This window comes from Papio anubis, chromosome 13 (assembly GCF_008728515.1).
Source record: "Papio anubis isolate 15944 chromosome 13, Panubis1.0, whole genome shotgun sequence".
Taxonomy (NCBI): Eukaryota; Metazoa; Chordata; class Mammalia; order Primates; family Cercopithecidae; genus Papio; species Papio anubis.
The window spans coordinates 49306480-49322665 of NC_044988.1; the positions used below are offsets into that span (position 1 = coordinate 49306480).

Below are 16186 nucleotides of genomic sequence, written 5' to 3' on the forward strand. Positions count from 1 at the left end.
AATTTTTATAAAGTTTTCCATTGAAAAATAATTTTTCAAGGCTATGGGAGCTGGTTTGACTATCGAGCATCTTTATTGATAAATATCAAGCCCTATGGCCTTTGTGCAACACATATTTAAGTTAAACAAGTGAAATCAATAAATTATAACTTAAAAATAAATTATTATTATTATTATTTATTTATTTATTTTTGAGATGGAGTCTCACTCTGTCACTCAGGCTGGAGTGCAGTTGCGCAATCCCAGCTCACTGCAAGCTCTGTCTCGCGGGTTCACACCATTCTCCTGCCTCAGCCTCCTGAGTAACTGGCATAACAGGTGCCCACCACCATGCCCAGCTAATTTTTGCATTTTTAGTAGAGACAGGGTCTCACCATGTTGGCCAGGCTGGTCTTGAACCCTTGACCTTGGGTGATCCACCCGCCTTGACCTCCCAAAGTGCTGGGATTACAAGCATGAGCCACTGCGCCATGTCGAAAATAAATTATTTAAAAAAATAACCAAAGAACTACAGGAAAAACCTGTGTTACTTAAAATATTATTGTTTAGCTGGTTAAACAATTTAGGTCACCAAAAGGACTCACCAAACTTCACTTCCATGGATTTAAATCTATTTACAAATTGCTTTTATTTAAATAAACTAATAGTTTCTAATACATAACTTATTGAAGTAAACTGATAATTAGGCATCAATTTGTATTGATTTTGGAAGCCAATGGCCATTTCTAGCAGTATCAGCAGTAAAGATACTCAGATTTTATTTCCGTTGCTTGGAGTATGCAGTGGCAATGACCCTCTGAAAACCACTCCAGAATGGTAGCAGGATATCTTGTATTTGGGGGAAGATTTTGCCAGTATAGAGAGAAATGGAAGAGGAGGCCTAGTTACTCTTATTTGTTTTTACCCTTGGTTGTTTCTATTTTTTGACAATCACAAATAATGTTGCTATGAACATTTTAATACAAGCTTTTATGTGGATTTATGTTTTAGTTTCTCTAGGGCATATATGTAGGATTGGAATTGCTAGGTCATACATAACTCTATGCTTAACATTTTGAGGAACTGTCAAACTATTTTTCCATAACAGTGCACCATTTTACATTCAACAATGTATAAGGGTATACATATATATAAGGGTATACATATATGTATATACGTGTATATATACGTATGTGTATATATACTAATATACATATATGTGTATATATACACACATATACATAAGGGCATATACATATATATACCCTTATGTATATGTGTGTATATACATTGTATACCCTTATTCATATATACATATATACCTTTATATATAAAAATAATATATATGTATATAGTCATATATACATATATACCCTTATACATATATATACATATATTTATATATACAGGGTATATTTAAATGTATAAACCACATCAACAATGTATAATAGTTCTAATTTCTCTGCATCCTCATCATTTATTGTCTTTTTTATTGTAACTATCCTGGTAGGTGTGAAGTGGTATCTAATTGTGGCTTTGATTTGCATTCTCCTAGGAGTTATGATGTTGAGCATCTTTTCATTTATTTACTACCTATTTGTATATCTACTTTGAAGAAATATCTATACATTTTTATTTAATTATACTTATTTAATTAATAATTTTTTTTTTTTGAGACAGGGTCTAACTCTGTCACCCAGGCTGGAGTGCAGTGGCGTGATCTCAGCTCATTGCAACCTCTGCCTCCCAGGCTCAAGCAGTCCTCCCACCTCAGCCTCCCAAGTAGCTGGGACTACAGGTGCGTGCCACACATGGGGTCTCGCCATGTTGCCCAGGCTGGTCTTGAACTCCTGAGCTCAAGCGATCTGCCCACCTTGGCCTCTCAAAATGCTGGGATTATAGGCGTGAGCCACTGCGCCTGACTCCTAATTAATAAAAGTTCTTTAATTAGATTGTTTTTTTAATTGTCAAGTTGTGAAAGTTTTTCTGTATTCCTCTTTACTCTTAATTAGCTGAAAATTTGTCAATTGTTCTTTAAGGTAAAAAGGCTAAATCAAGACCTTATACTACCAGTTTGGATAAGAAGAGATGTACTGGGTCTATCTGTAGTGGTATGTTGGAGTCAGTTTGTCACAAGAGCCAATTGTTAAATTTCAGGAACTTTGCAAACTACTTGTTAAACACAGCCCTTATTAAAAAGCAAATTATATCAACTTACAATTAAATATCTTATATTAGAAATAAATATATTAGGTGTTCTAAGTTTATTACATCTGAATTATTTTTCTACATTTTATTATTATTTATGCTATTGAGGTTATTTATGCTATTGTCTCTATGGTGGAAATATTATACAATTATGTATAAGTGTACACCTCTTCCCAACTCCATGTAGAAATTGACCATGTGGGAATACTGTATTTATACCATGGAAGTTGGCAAACACTACACGTCAGCCTCACCCCTATCTCTTTCCACTAGAGCTGGTAATTAAACATTTGTCAGCACACCGCTGGACAATTAGGCCTGGGTATTATGAAAATGTTCCAAAGGCCTAATTCTTGACAGAGAATGTTAGGGGAAGGAAATTTTTCAAGACCCCTAACAACCCCTGCTGAGAGCACATCTTTGAAGTCCAGACTATGGTGCCACTTTGAACAACTCTCATGAAGTTCCATCAAAAGATACTGGTCAGCTTTGCCTATTAAGTTGGAGAAAGTGGGCCATGTGTTCTTTGAAAGTCTGGGGGACAATGATGATTTTATTTGACTTTGCTCTGTATAATCAGTGTTTAGCATGACATTGGGCTGATACTATTTACTTAGTAATATTTGTTGAATAAATGATAACTGTGCTTTTCATCTGCCCCATGGTTATAAGGACTGAAATTTAAGAAGCCTGATTGAATAGATTCCTTCAAAATTTCCCCCCAATACCTACTTAATAAGTTCCTGGGGTAAGAGGTTGTGTCAGAATCCAGGGTGAGATGGGGTAGTGTTGGGGCAGAACCATACGTATGGAAGCAGCAAGAGAACCAATTACTTTTCTGGTGCACATTCTCCAAAAATGCAAGAGCCACAATCAAGGGCAATTGATTTCTTCCTTGTAAGACCCTCTTCTTCTGGTTAAAAAAGTTTTTCTTCTATAAATTTAGTTCTCTAAGTCTCATAGGCCAGCCCTGAATCACATGGCCATGACTTGCTGTAAGGAAGTCGGGGAAAGTGTCTGGCAAAGGGGAAGAAGAGAGCCATGGTTGGCTTAGGTTAGGGGCAGGCAAACTATAGTCTGTGGGCCAAATCTGGACGATTACCTAATTTTATAACACTTTCAAGCTAAGAATAGTTTTTACATAAAAATATATACCATCATGTCAAAACAAGAAAAGAAGATAAAAGTGAACTTTTTATGTCATGCTTTTAAGGCACAGTGGAGTGTGGATTATTTTGTTATCAAATTAGATGACAAAATACGTGTCTATTGTGCAGTGATACTATACCTGTGCTAAAAGATAATATATATCAACATTGCCAGATTCATCACAATATTCTCAACTCACAGGATGACAATGGTGAGAACATGTGAAAATTTACAATGGAATATGTCATCACAGCAGAATTTCTTCACAAAAATAACAAATAAAAGAGTTGAAACCAAAGTAATTTTCTGAGTGGCTTCTTTGTTGGCCAAGCAAAGAAAGCTGTTTACTGATGATGAGTTAATTAAATCACTTTTGATCACAGCAGCTGAAAAAACTGTTTCCCAAGAAAATAAACTTGTTTCAGACTATTTTAACCTTTCAGTGAGATCCGTTGTTTGAAGAGTTGAAGACACTGGGAGCAACATCAATAGTCAATTACAAAACAAGGTAGATGATTTTGAGTGGTTTTCCTTGGCTCTTGATGAGTTGACAGGTATTACCAATAGTGCTCAGCTGTTTATTCAAGGAGTCAATGCTGAGTTTAAAGTGACTGAAGAATTAGCCTCTATGAATTGTCTGCGTAGAACAACTATGGGTAAGTATATTTTCAAAGAAGTTGGGAAAACATTAATAAAACCTGAAGTAGAATCTGCTAAGATTCCTTATAACTGATGGTGATAAAAATATGTATGGAGCAGAAAAGGCTTAGTTGGACAAATTAATAAAACTTTTGAAAATGTGAGATGCTTAAAGCCCGTTGTTACTTATTACGCTGTTCATCAGCAGGTAATTTGCAGAAAGTGTTTGAATCTATTGTGTGTTTCCGACCCAGCAGCTCCAATGGTGAACTTCATTTACTCGGGTGGACTTAATGATCAATTCTGTAAACTTTTGTGAAAAATAGAAACTGAATATCCTGATTTGCCCTATCACACAGCAGTTTGATGGCTTAGCAGTGGTAAAGTTTTGTTGCAATTTTTAAAACTCAGGCCTGAGACTTCTGGAATGAGAAATACCTCCCTCAATTACTGTTATTGAACATGAGTGGCTTCGAAAATTAGCTTTTGCTGCAGACTTCATCATGTTTCTCAATATAAAATTACAAGGCAAACAGTGCTTACGTGCAAAACTCACATTATGGTAAAGTCATTTTAACAAAAGCTAATGCTGTTTCAATCACAAGTAATGTCAACCTGCTTAATATAGTTCCTGTGCTGTCAAAGTTTTAAAAAGAAGCAAGAGCTCCATTCCCACAAACATTTGCAGGAGATATATTTTCCAAGATCAAACTACAGTTCCAATAGCATTTTTGGATTTCGATGCAAGTGGAAAGGAAATTTTCAAATATCAAAATCCATTTATTAAAGAAGATACAAATAAATGGAAAGACATCCTCTGTTCATGGACTGGAAGAATACCATTACAATGTTCCTACTACCCAAAATGATCTACAGATTCAATACAATCCCTATAAAATTTCAATAATATTATTTAAGAAATAGAAAAAGCAACCTAGAATTTATATCAAACCACAAAATGCCCTGAATAGCCAAAGCAATCTTGAAGAAGAAGAACAAAGCTAGAGGTATCATACTTCTTGATTTCAAAGTACATTACAATGCTACAGTAACGAAAACAGTATGGTACTGGCATAAAAATATACAGATAGGCCAATGGAACACAGCAAAGAGCCCACAGATAAATCTACATATCTATGGTCAACTGATCTTAAACAATAACACACAAGGAAAACTGGATATTCACATGTAGAAGAATGAAATTGGACCCTTATCTCACCCCATGTGCTAAAGTCAACTAAAATGGATTAAATATTCCATAAGATCTTATTCGAACATAAGATCTAAAGCTGTAAAATTACTAGAAGAAAAGAGGAAGAAAGCTTCTTGACCTTGTTCTGAGCAATGATTTTTTTTTTTTTTTTGGATATGACCCCAAAAGCACAGGCAATGAAAGCAAAAATAGGTGGGATTGCATCAAACCAAAAAGCTTTTGCACAGCAAAGGAAACAACACAGTTAAGAGACAACTTACAGAATGAGGGAAATATTTGCCAACTATTTATCTGATAAAGGGTTAATATAAAAAATACAAGGAACCCAGTTTAATAGCAAAAAAAAAAAAAACAAAAAAAAACAAATAACCTTATTAAAAAATGGACTAAGGATCTGATAGACATTTCTCCAAAGAAGACACACAAATGGCCAATAGGTATAGGAAAAAAAAAAAAGCTCAACATCACTAATCATCAGAGAAATTTAAAACTACAATAAGATATAACCTCAAACCTGTTAGAAAAGGTAACAAGTGTTAAGGATGTGGAGAAAAGGGAATGCTTACATACTGTTGGTGGAAATGTAAATTGGCAGAGCCCTGATGGAAAACAGTGTGGAGGTTTCTCAAAGTACTAAAAATAGAACTATGTCTGATACTGCAATCCCACTTTTGAGTATAGATCCAAAGGAAATGAACCTGGCAACTCAAAGAGATATCTGCACTCTTGTTCACTGCAGCATTATTCATAGTAGTCAAAATACGGAAACAACCTGTGTTTGTCAAAAGATGAATGGATTAAAAAAATGTGTGTGTGTGTATATGTAGATATACTGAAGTTTTTATATATCCTTTGCTTTATTGAATCCTCTCAGCACCTCCAAGAATTAAAAACATTATATCAGGAAGAACAAAAAGAGAGTTGAGGCAAATTTACTGTCTGGTCCATTTCAGAAAGAAATTGCTAGCTTAGATCAATCATATTTTATCCCTTGGGGCGGGGAACATTGCTAAGTCAAATAAAAATTTGGATTACTTTTAGCATGGGGATTACATAGTATGTCAATATTAGTAAGGATCTGATATTGTCTTGTTATTAAGAAAAGTGATTGGTTGTAGTTAGTAGGGATACATGGCTACATCATTCTTATTGTCTGAGCTGACCGTGAGCAAACTACCAAGCATGTGAATGAGATCATCCTAGACCAGCCAAGCTTTAAGCTGACTGCAGATATGTAAAGAGATCCAGGAGGGACCAGCAAAACCAGCCTAAATATGAATTTCCTAGGAAACCACAGGATCCTGAGAATGAATAAATGTTTGTGATTGTAAGCCACTAAGTTCTGGGGTGGTTTGTTACACAGCAATCTCTAATTGTTATAGGTGACCAAGGTAAGTGTGTCAGATATTCACTTTTTGCCCCTTCACAGTGCTGCAGGAGGCTGAATTATATGAACTGCAGCACAGGCTCCCCTTGCTTCAGGAGATCAAGAGAGAGGAGAATGAGGGAAATGACGATATTAATTCCCTGAACCCCCTCCCTGTAGTGTCACTGTGGACTGGCTGTGTTACTTGACCAAATGCCCCAAACATGGCTTCTTTGTGTTTTGTAACTACTCTCTCTCCTTTCTGCTTTCAGCTCAGGGGTGATTTGGGGCACCCAATGTTACTGAGTCTTCCTTGTGATCTTTTTAATCCCTGCTCATACCTCTGTTTATAGGCTTTTATTAAACTCTTCAATTTTTCCTAATTTGATTGTACCATCTGTTTCTTGCTGGGATCCTGACTGATAGAGAAGGCCTTATCCAGAAGGTAACATCTCAGCAAAGACTTGAATGATCTGATGGAATAAGTCACAAAGATATCTGGGGAGAAATGCCAAGATCTTGCAGCAGCCAGGAGGCAGGTTGAGTAAGTTGGGGAGGTGTGTAGAAGACAAGGTCAAAGGGGCAACAGACACTCTGCCTGTGTGTGTGTGTGTGTGTGTGTGTGTGTGTGTGTTGGGGATGGAGGTGTGTGGTGCAGGGGAAAGAGATCACGTATGGCCTTGCTGGCTTTTGTAAGGACTTTGGCTTTTACTTAGAAAGAAATGGGGAGCCATTGGAGCCACATACATCTAATTAAATCTAATAAGATTGCTTTCTGTGATGTGCTGACACTAGAGCTCTGTGATTTAGTACTGAATTTCTCCTCCCAGTCTTCGTGCCTGATGATGAATGCGTGGGCGTGTTGAGCCAGCCCAGCATGCTTGGGCCTGAGTTCAAGGCTTTGTGTCTCTCTCCTGATGCTGTGGGTGACATGACCTTCCTTACAGTACAGGATTCAGACTACAGTGTCTTTTTTTTGTTAGCATATTCTTTTCAGCTCTGTTAATGACTTGGGAGTGGGCACATTTTTCTTACTCTCTTTTTTTGTTGTTGTTAAAGTCAATAGGCCCTTCTACACTGACTTCAAAACGTGTACTTATCTAAAGGGTCTTATACAATAGAGAACTGCTTAACTACTTCAGTGGAAATAATACAAGGAGTTGAACAGAAATACTATCTGCCTGCCCACCTCTTAAAGACGGTAGTTTGTCTTAAATATCTAAAAGGCAGAGTTTTGCATGTACAATTCCAGAATATATAGATTTGAAAGGTGTTTTAATCCTTCAGTTGAAATTTGCATCAGAGCTGGGCCTTCTGGAATTAAGTCTAGCGCACCCTCCACAGGTTACATGAATGAAGGTGATTCTCTTATAATCCCTCTGAAGGACCACCCTCTCTGCTGTTTCTCAGAAATATTCCTCAGGCTGAAAGTCAGTGAACCAGCTGTGTAGAGCTACAATCATCTGCATCAAATGTAGGTTTGCCCAACTAAGTTAAACTGATCTTTCCTAGGTTATACCTCAATCAAAATTTAACTATAAATTGTAGCTACATTCCTTCAGGCTCCATTCTTTGCTTTCAGCTCAGAAGGAAAGTAAGCTATTTAGTTTTATGATTAATTAGGCAGGCAGAATCCTTTTCCTCCTGGCTAACAACATAGATGGACTATTAGAACCTGTTCTAATGTTTTTGTCCAGCCTTCACTTTAATTTCTTTTAAAATTTGTTATTATTGGCTGAGTGCAGTGGTTCACTCCTGTAATCCCAGCACTTTGGGAGGCTGAGGTGAGCTGATCATGAGGTCAAGAGATAAAGACCATCCTGGCCCACATGGTGTAACCCCGTCTCTACTAAAAATACAACAATTAGCGGGGCATGGTGGTGCAAGCCTGTAGTCCCAGCTCCTTGGGAGGCTGAGGCAGGAGAATCGCTTGAACCCGAGACGCGGAGGTTGCGAGCCGAGATTGCATCATTGCACTCCAGCCTGGCAACAGAGCAAGACTCTGTCTCAAAAAAAATTTAAATTTTTAAAAATTTATATCCCAGTGCGTAAAGCAGGCTATTCAGTAGGTATGCAGTAGAAAGAGGATAGGAGTAGGAGTCAGGGAACCAGGGTTCTTATTTTTGTGAAAACTTAATACATTGTCCATATTTTTTAATTTCAGAATTTGTCAGAGAAAACTTTGTTATGGACTGGTAACTTCTGAGATCCTTTCTCGTTCTAAAAGTCTATCTCTGTAGTCTTGTCAGAATCAATCTGGTGGCTGCTGACTTGGTCTCCAGAATGAGCTGGCTCCATAAAGCTCTAGAATATGTCTTTCAACTTGGTATCTCCTGTGCCTACCACAGGGCCTGGTATAGCGTTAGATTAAATAAAAGGTGAAATGATTCCTGCTGAATTGCAGTTCCTGTATGGAAGGAGTATACCCCAGGAGGAGGGGGTGAGCCCATGGACTTCCAGCTTAACCCTAGATCTGCAGTAAAAGCCGTCAAGTCGGTTCTAGGCTCCAAGTTTAATAGTCAAGTCCCTCAATCCTGCCCAAAATCTGAATCTAGGATAGATGTCTGCTATGGTCTAAATGTTTGTGTCCCCCAAAATTAATATGTTGAAGCCTAATCTCCAATGCGACAGGATTAAGAGGTGGGGCCTTTGGGAGGTGATTAGGTTATGACGACTCATGTAGTGCCCTTATAAAAGAGGCTTCAGGTAATCTATTTGCCTCTTCCACCCTGTGATGATACACAGAAGGCACCATCCATGAGGAATGGAACCTCACCAGACACCAAATCTGCTGGCACCTTGCTTGGACTTCCCGGCTTGCAGAACTGTGAACAATAAATTTTTATTGTTTATAAATTACCCAGTCTAAGATATCTTGTTATAGCAGCTTGAACATGCTAAGTCAGTGTCAAAAGTAGACTCAACATCATTCTTTAAATGGGCATTTCCCTGTGTGTTCCTAAAACCAGGCTTTCTACAACAAAGGCAGTACGTTTATTCATTGAGAACCAGGGTGCTTGGATTCAAGTTTTGGCCTGGCCATTAGCTAGGTGCATGACCTTGGTCAAGGTGCTTCACCTGCTGTACCTCAAGTTCCTTATTTATAAAATGTGGGTAATAACTGTAACTGCCTCATAAAGTTGTTCTGTGGATTAAATAAATTTATATACTTAGAACAGCGCTGTTTACATAGTTATGTGTTTAATTATCATTTTGACTAATGAGCCTCAAGAAATATAGGAATAGAAGAAAAAATATTAAAATAGTCCTAAAAGAAATACTGGTGCATTTGGAAGACTGAAAGAGAATATCATCAATGTTCATAAAAAGGGAATTATAAGCCTTATAAAACTCCTTTCACGCAAAGGAAAACAGAGGTTGAATACCTTGAAGTAGGTTCAATATTGATTGAGTGATTGAATGATTGATTGAGACGGAGTCTCACTCCATCAGAGGCTGGAGTGCAGTGGCGCCACCTCGGCTCACTGCAACCTCCGCCTCCCGGGTTCAAGCGATTCTCCTGCCTCAGCCTCCTGAGTAGAGCAGCTGTGACTGCTGGCGCGCAACCCCACGCCGGGCTAATTTTTGTATGTTTTTTTTTAGTAGAGATGGGGTTTCACCATATGGCTCAGGCTGGTCTCGAACTCAGCCCGCCTTGGCCTCCCAAAGTGCTGGGATTACAGGCGTGAGCCAGCCCACCTGGCCCCAAAATTAATTTAGATAAATTCTTAGAGAGTGAATGCATAGTCTGTTATTGGGAACATTGATAACGGTCTGTGATACACAATTACTTATCTGAGGTGATGGGGAACCAAACACTTCCTACAAATGAGAGACAGAACTTCTTGTCTACACATTAAAATAACTTTGGAAACTTAGAAAAATATCAATGTCAAGGTCCCGCAGCAGAGCTTTTTCAACCAAGTGAGGAGACCCAGGCACTTTTTTCCCCCCCTAAGGGTGCCCCAGGGTTTAGAAACAACTAAGTCAGATATTTTTAGAGTAATTTGCCTTAACTCTTTCATCTTGCGTAAAATTTCCATTCTGTCATCCACAACCGGAATTCCACTCCGTTATACCAGTCTCTCCTCATTTTTTCTGCTGGCTCTTTTCAGCGTGTTTCATCGTGGCTGCTGTCTGTCTGTCACAGCCTTCCCACGTGGGAGCTCCCACCCCGCCCCAGGAGAAAATACATGTTTATCATTCAGTAAATATTGGGCAAAATCGTAACAGCAATAACAAGCAATAATTACTCGCGCCAGTTCCCCCTAGATTACATCAACAGAAACACTTGGGCTAGAACGCCCTCAGGACTATCTAACAAGTGGATATACCACAGTGGCGTGGAGAGCTGCAGTGTTCTGTGTTGGCCAAGTGAAGACACCAAGCCGTAGGTACTAGGCGAAGAACGAAGTGTCTTCGCGGCAAGTCGGCTGTCTGCTTTAAATTTTCTGAATCCTTAATGTTATCAGTATTATTTATTTCCCCCGGGAAACAAAATCTCCAAATACCAAGAAGCCGTTTTGCATCGCCAAAAGCTGCATAGGGGCAGGCTGCCAACAGGACTACCCGGGCACGCTGCAGTGGCATCTCTAGGCAGTTTCCTTTAATATGCTTTTCCTTGGGCTAACTCCTCACTGCGGTGCTGCTCCTCAGCCAGCCCCCGCGCGCAGCCCTCCCCGCACCAGCTCAGCTGCTGAGCTCGGGTCCGCCGCCCACGCCGCCTTCCAACCGCAGTGCGCGGCCCGGGCCTCGGACGCGCGTGCGCGCGAGTCGGGGAGGGCGGGCCACAGGCGAAGGAGGCGGAACAGGGCCTCGCGATGTGCAGCCCATTGGCTCTCTTCTGCAGTCCCCGCCCCCGGGTGTTCGAGGCGGCGGGGCGGGCCACGTCAGGCAGGCGGCGCTGGGCTGAGCTTGTGGCAGAAGGGAGGTAAGCCGTGCGGGGCGGCGGGCTGCCACCGCTGCCCCCTGCTCGGGAACCGCTGGGTCGCGCCGCCTGCGGCCCGGTCGGCTTGCATGGAGGGCAGCTGAGGCCCTGCGGGGCTGGGGCTGAGCTGGGAGACGGGGCAGTGGAGCATGTGGCGGCAAGGCCGCGTCGCGGCGAGGGGCAGCCGGGAGCGGGGCAGGACCTGCTTTTTGCTCTCGTCCGGTCCTGACGGGGCTCTCAGCTTCTGGAGGACTAGGCCTTATGAGGTTACGGAGCTACGAGATACCTGGGCAGGGCTGGCTGTGGTGGCTGCGGTGGGACTCAGTGGGATCCCGACTCGGAAGCCGGTCGGCGCGCTTCTTGCATACCTGCTGCAGCAGGTTGCAGTCGTCCCACTCTCCTTCGACCGGTTCCCTAGTTGGGGACAGAGCAGGAGGTTCTGGCCGCGTCCTGCCTGGCCTGGGTGACTCTCCTTCTCATTCCCGGTGACTCACTCGGATCATGTCCACTTATAATGCAAAGGCTTATGGGTGAGCAGGGCCTGTTTTCAGCCTCCTAGTTCTCTGGCTCCGTCCGCACTTGTGGCAATTACCTGAAGAAAGCGTGTATTAGATATATGTTTTGAAATTTTCGCAGCAGCTAACGTGTGGAGACGTGCAGTTGTGTTGCACTTACCCTTCATGAGTTTTAGTTTCAGCTGTGGCGTCCTGATCTCTCAGTGTGGTTCCTGAATTTGGAGCTTTTGAAATCAATGAAATCCTGCCAATTTCATGCAGTCATTCATTCATACTTTCCAAACTTTTTTGATGGATTCCTTGATGGTCAGCCTCATACCAGATACTAAAATCGGCATTTCCTGCGTTTTCTTACAGTTTATATGCTAGTTTTATTGTCTAGATTTGAGTTGCAATTTTTTTTTTGTTTGTTATTTTCAGGTTCTAGTATCCCTTAAACTATGGTGGCTCTGAGGGTGTAATCCTGATAACTGTATAAGTAATGGCTCTAGGTTTCAGTGGCCTATCTGTAAGAAGGGGAATGGGATTAGTATAATTTTGAGATTTTCAAAGAGAGCAGGGGTAGATGGTATGTTTCCTGAAATGTGTTAGCAGTTAGGAAGCAACTATTTTAAAAACACAGGATGTATTTTATGATTATGTTTTACTGTGTCAACGAACATTGTATCTGTCCACATTCACTTTTTGACTACCAAGCAAGTGCATGTTTACAATTTTGATTCACATCCAATTCCTGCGTAGAAAGCACTGTGACTCATCTAAATTTTGAAATGTAGTAATCATGAGCTTTTTAATGTTACATACAAAGGTATGATATTGAAACAATTGCATAAAAATGCAATTTTCAAAGCATTTTGCCTTGCTTTTATAGATTAGTGGAAGCTAAAACCTCTGCCTTGATTAATGCTTACTTAATCAGTGTTAGGAAGTTACCATTGCGTGGCTAATATTTATCAATATTCTATCTATTTTAACATTTGTTTCATTAACCCCAAATTTACTGGATTTTAATTGATTGTTGCCTCCAGTTAACGCCTGATAACCAGGTCAATAAATAGTTTGAAATCAAAATTTTCATGGAGGTGTAACCAGAGTTTTTCATTTGTTGACTGATTGATGGTGCTTACCAGTAAATCGTTTGGCCTTCCCCCCCACCCCCCCACCCCTGTCTAAAATGATTTATGAAACAGTCTGAGGCATAATATTCTTAGGTTCATGATACTTTTGGGATATTGTCCACAAATGATTAGTTGAATTAAATTGTGTATATCACTATCAAGAGTTTGGAAAATTTAGGAAAATATAACTTTTTAAATATTTGCGTTTGCTACATTTTTTGTTTGTTTGTTTGTTTTTGTTTGAAGACAGGGTCTCACTCTGTCACCCAGGCTGGAGTGCAATGCTGCGATCTCGGCTCACTGCAACCTCCGCCTCCCGGGTTCAAGTGATTCTCCTGCCTCAGCCTCCTAAGTAGCTGGGATTACAGGCGAATGCCACCACGCCCAGCTAATTTTTGTATTTTTATTAGAGACGGGGTTTCATCATGTTGGTCAGGCTGGTCTCAAAATCCTGACCTCAAGCGATCCCTTCATGTCAGTGCTACATCTTTCAGTTCTAGAAATGGACCTGATCAAGATTAGAAAGTTAAGGGGGAAAATTCAAGAGCTGAGGACATTAACATTCTAGCAAAAAAAAAAAAAAACAAAAAAACAAAAAAAAAAACACCATGAGAAATAATAACTATATTTGGAGGAAGTCTAAGGAAATAATAGTGTCAGGATTATTAGTCTATAGCAAAACTTGATCTTAATCAGTTTTTCTTGATGTATAACAATGAACTTGGTTTAAGTACAAAAGGAAAATTAGGGTGATAATTTAAATTTTGATCAAGTGGGTAGTATGTATTTCTTTAGGAGATGAGAAATCTATAGATCTAGAGATGTATAATAAAGTATGCTATACTTACATGAGTATAAGTCTGTGATTCACAATTAGTAATAGATTGATGGAGGTTTTGTTACTATTTCCACATGATAAAACAAGATTTACTAAGCTAATCGGACAAGGGACAAGGGATATTTGTGAATTTCCTCCATGTAAATGATTTGAAACAACAAAATTTTAAGTGATGTGGAAGAGCCCATCTGTTTTCAAACAATGGATTGACATATAGTTTTTATAACCCTCTAAGTACTTCTGGCCTCATTGTTGTTGTTGTTTTTTTCCCTACTCAGGTCATATTGGAAGTAATAAAATTGCATTTATGATTTTAAAAGTTTATATTGGTTTTCATTTAATTAGTCTGAGTTACTTTAGTTTTATATATTTTGAAGATGTTTCAAAACCCTTGACTTTAAATACTGTATAGCTTTCCACTGTTCATGATGGGAAAACATTTCTTTAGGCCAAAGGAAGTTGAGAATTCAACTTGCATAGATGGTCAGTTTATTACCATTATTTATTTAAAGACTTATCTTTTCACTTGCCTGGGGACCAATGAAGCTTTCCACTGAAGCTCCTAAACTGGAGATTTATACCTTCGAAGGTATCTTCTATTCTCCTTTTGATCAGATGAGTTCTTGCTAATTTGGTTGATAAGTATGTTGAACAAATGTCATACAGTAATTATGAGTGTTGTAACTGTAGTTTTATTATGAAGTTTTTTTGGTTGCCAGGGTTTATCTTTCCCTTCTCTCTTGACAAGCCTTTCTATTTGGCCTACCTGCTTTCATAATATAGTCTTAAGTTCTACTTTGCTTTCCAATCATTGCGCATGTTGGTTTATGTAACCAAACCTGGTTTTAGTATATGCTATTAGGACATACACATGGAGAGTAATGGAGGATACTTTTTATTAAATGTTTTTAATTGTTGAAACATTTAAGTAAATGTGATTTTTTAAAGATTCTTAGTTATTAAAGGTATTGTATTCTCTATTTTTTATTTATTCCTTTGTTCAGTAAAGACAGCAACTACTTCCATACTAGGTCCTTAAATTTTCTTTAAGGAACTTACAGTATTGCATGGACTCCATAAATAATGCCAAAATACAATGGGATAAACATTATGATTAGTTGTTTACATAGTATAGTGGGGGATAGAAGAAAACTGTGTGTGAGGTTTGAGGAGATTCAGAGAAGGCTTTATGGAGGAATTTTCATCTCAGTTAAAGTTTGAAAGTGAGTAGGAATTAGTTGGTGATATTAGAGAATAAGACATTCCAGGCACAAGAAAGCAGTGAGGACAAACAGATAGGTTAGAGACAGAACATAGACCCCTAATGTGTTAAGAGAGAGAATAGAGAGATGAACTTTAAAAAGTAAACAAGGAGTAAGTAATGAAAGCTCTCTTCCACACCATGTTAGCCATTTTTAGCTTTATTCTGGAGGCTGTGGTGATCCATGAGTAATAGATTTTAAGTGGAAGAAAGTTAAGATCAATTTCGTGAGGCAATGTGAGGAATGAATTGTAGTGGAGTAAGGCAAACGTTTCCATTAGATATGACAGAACTCCGAAAATTCAGTGGTGCTTGAGAGAACAGGATGAATTCCAGCTATATTAAGGTGATTGAGTTAGTGGCCAGATGGATGTAGGGGATGAAGAAGTGATGGAGTCAAGGATACCTCCTAGGTTTATGACTTCCCAAGATAGGAATCACGTTAGGAATATCAGATATATGGGGAGAATAAGATCAGTAGCCTTGGACATGGGTTTGGGTCACACAATTGGTGCTGTTCAGTGGGCATTTGGCAGCTTTGGTCTGGAGATGAAGAGAGGATTTTAGGCTGGAGATAGAGATTAGGATGCTATCAACTTATAGGTGGTTAAAACTGTGAGAATGGATGATGCTTAAGAGAGAGTTTATAGAATAAGAAATAATAAAACAGAAGGGAAACCCTGGGAAACACTGCTCTGTAAGATGACTCAGTGAAAAAGACAGAAGGAACAGCCTAATGACACTGGACGTCTAGAAGATAAGGAGGGAGAGAATTCAACAAGAAGAGACTGGTCAGATGCCATTGGGAATAGGAGAAAGAGCCAACTACAGTTTTTGGAAGGTTTCCCAGATAGGCCAGGATCATTAATTTGTAATAATCCAGTTCATATGATTCTGTGACTTTTGGCAGCAAAATTCACTAGAACCAGAGATGATAAGTAGTTGGATTGATACAGTATTTGGATTTTGTTAT

General features: G+C 39.3%; 1 protein-coding gene across 2 annotated transcripts in view; it reads left to right on the top strand.

Moving 5' to 3' along the window:
* The first annotated feature begins 11174 nt into the window (after positions 1-11174).
* Positions 11175-16186, top strand: part of FOCAD (focadhesin) — a 315881-nt gene continuing 310869 nt past the window's right edge. For both annotated transcript variants that reach the window (XM_017949827.3, XM_021927475.2), the window contains exon 1: positions 11175-11484. The gene's annotated coding sequence lies outside the window, so the exon portion shown is untranslated. The remainder of the gene's footprint in view (positions 11485-16186) is intronic.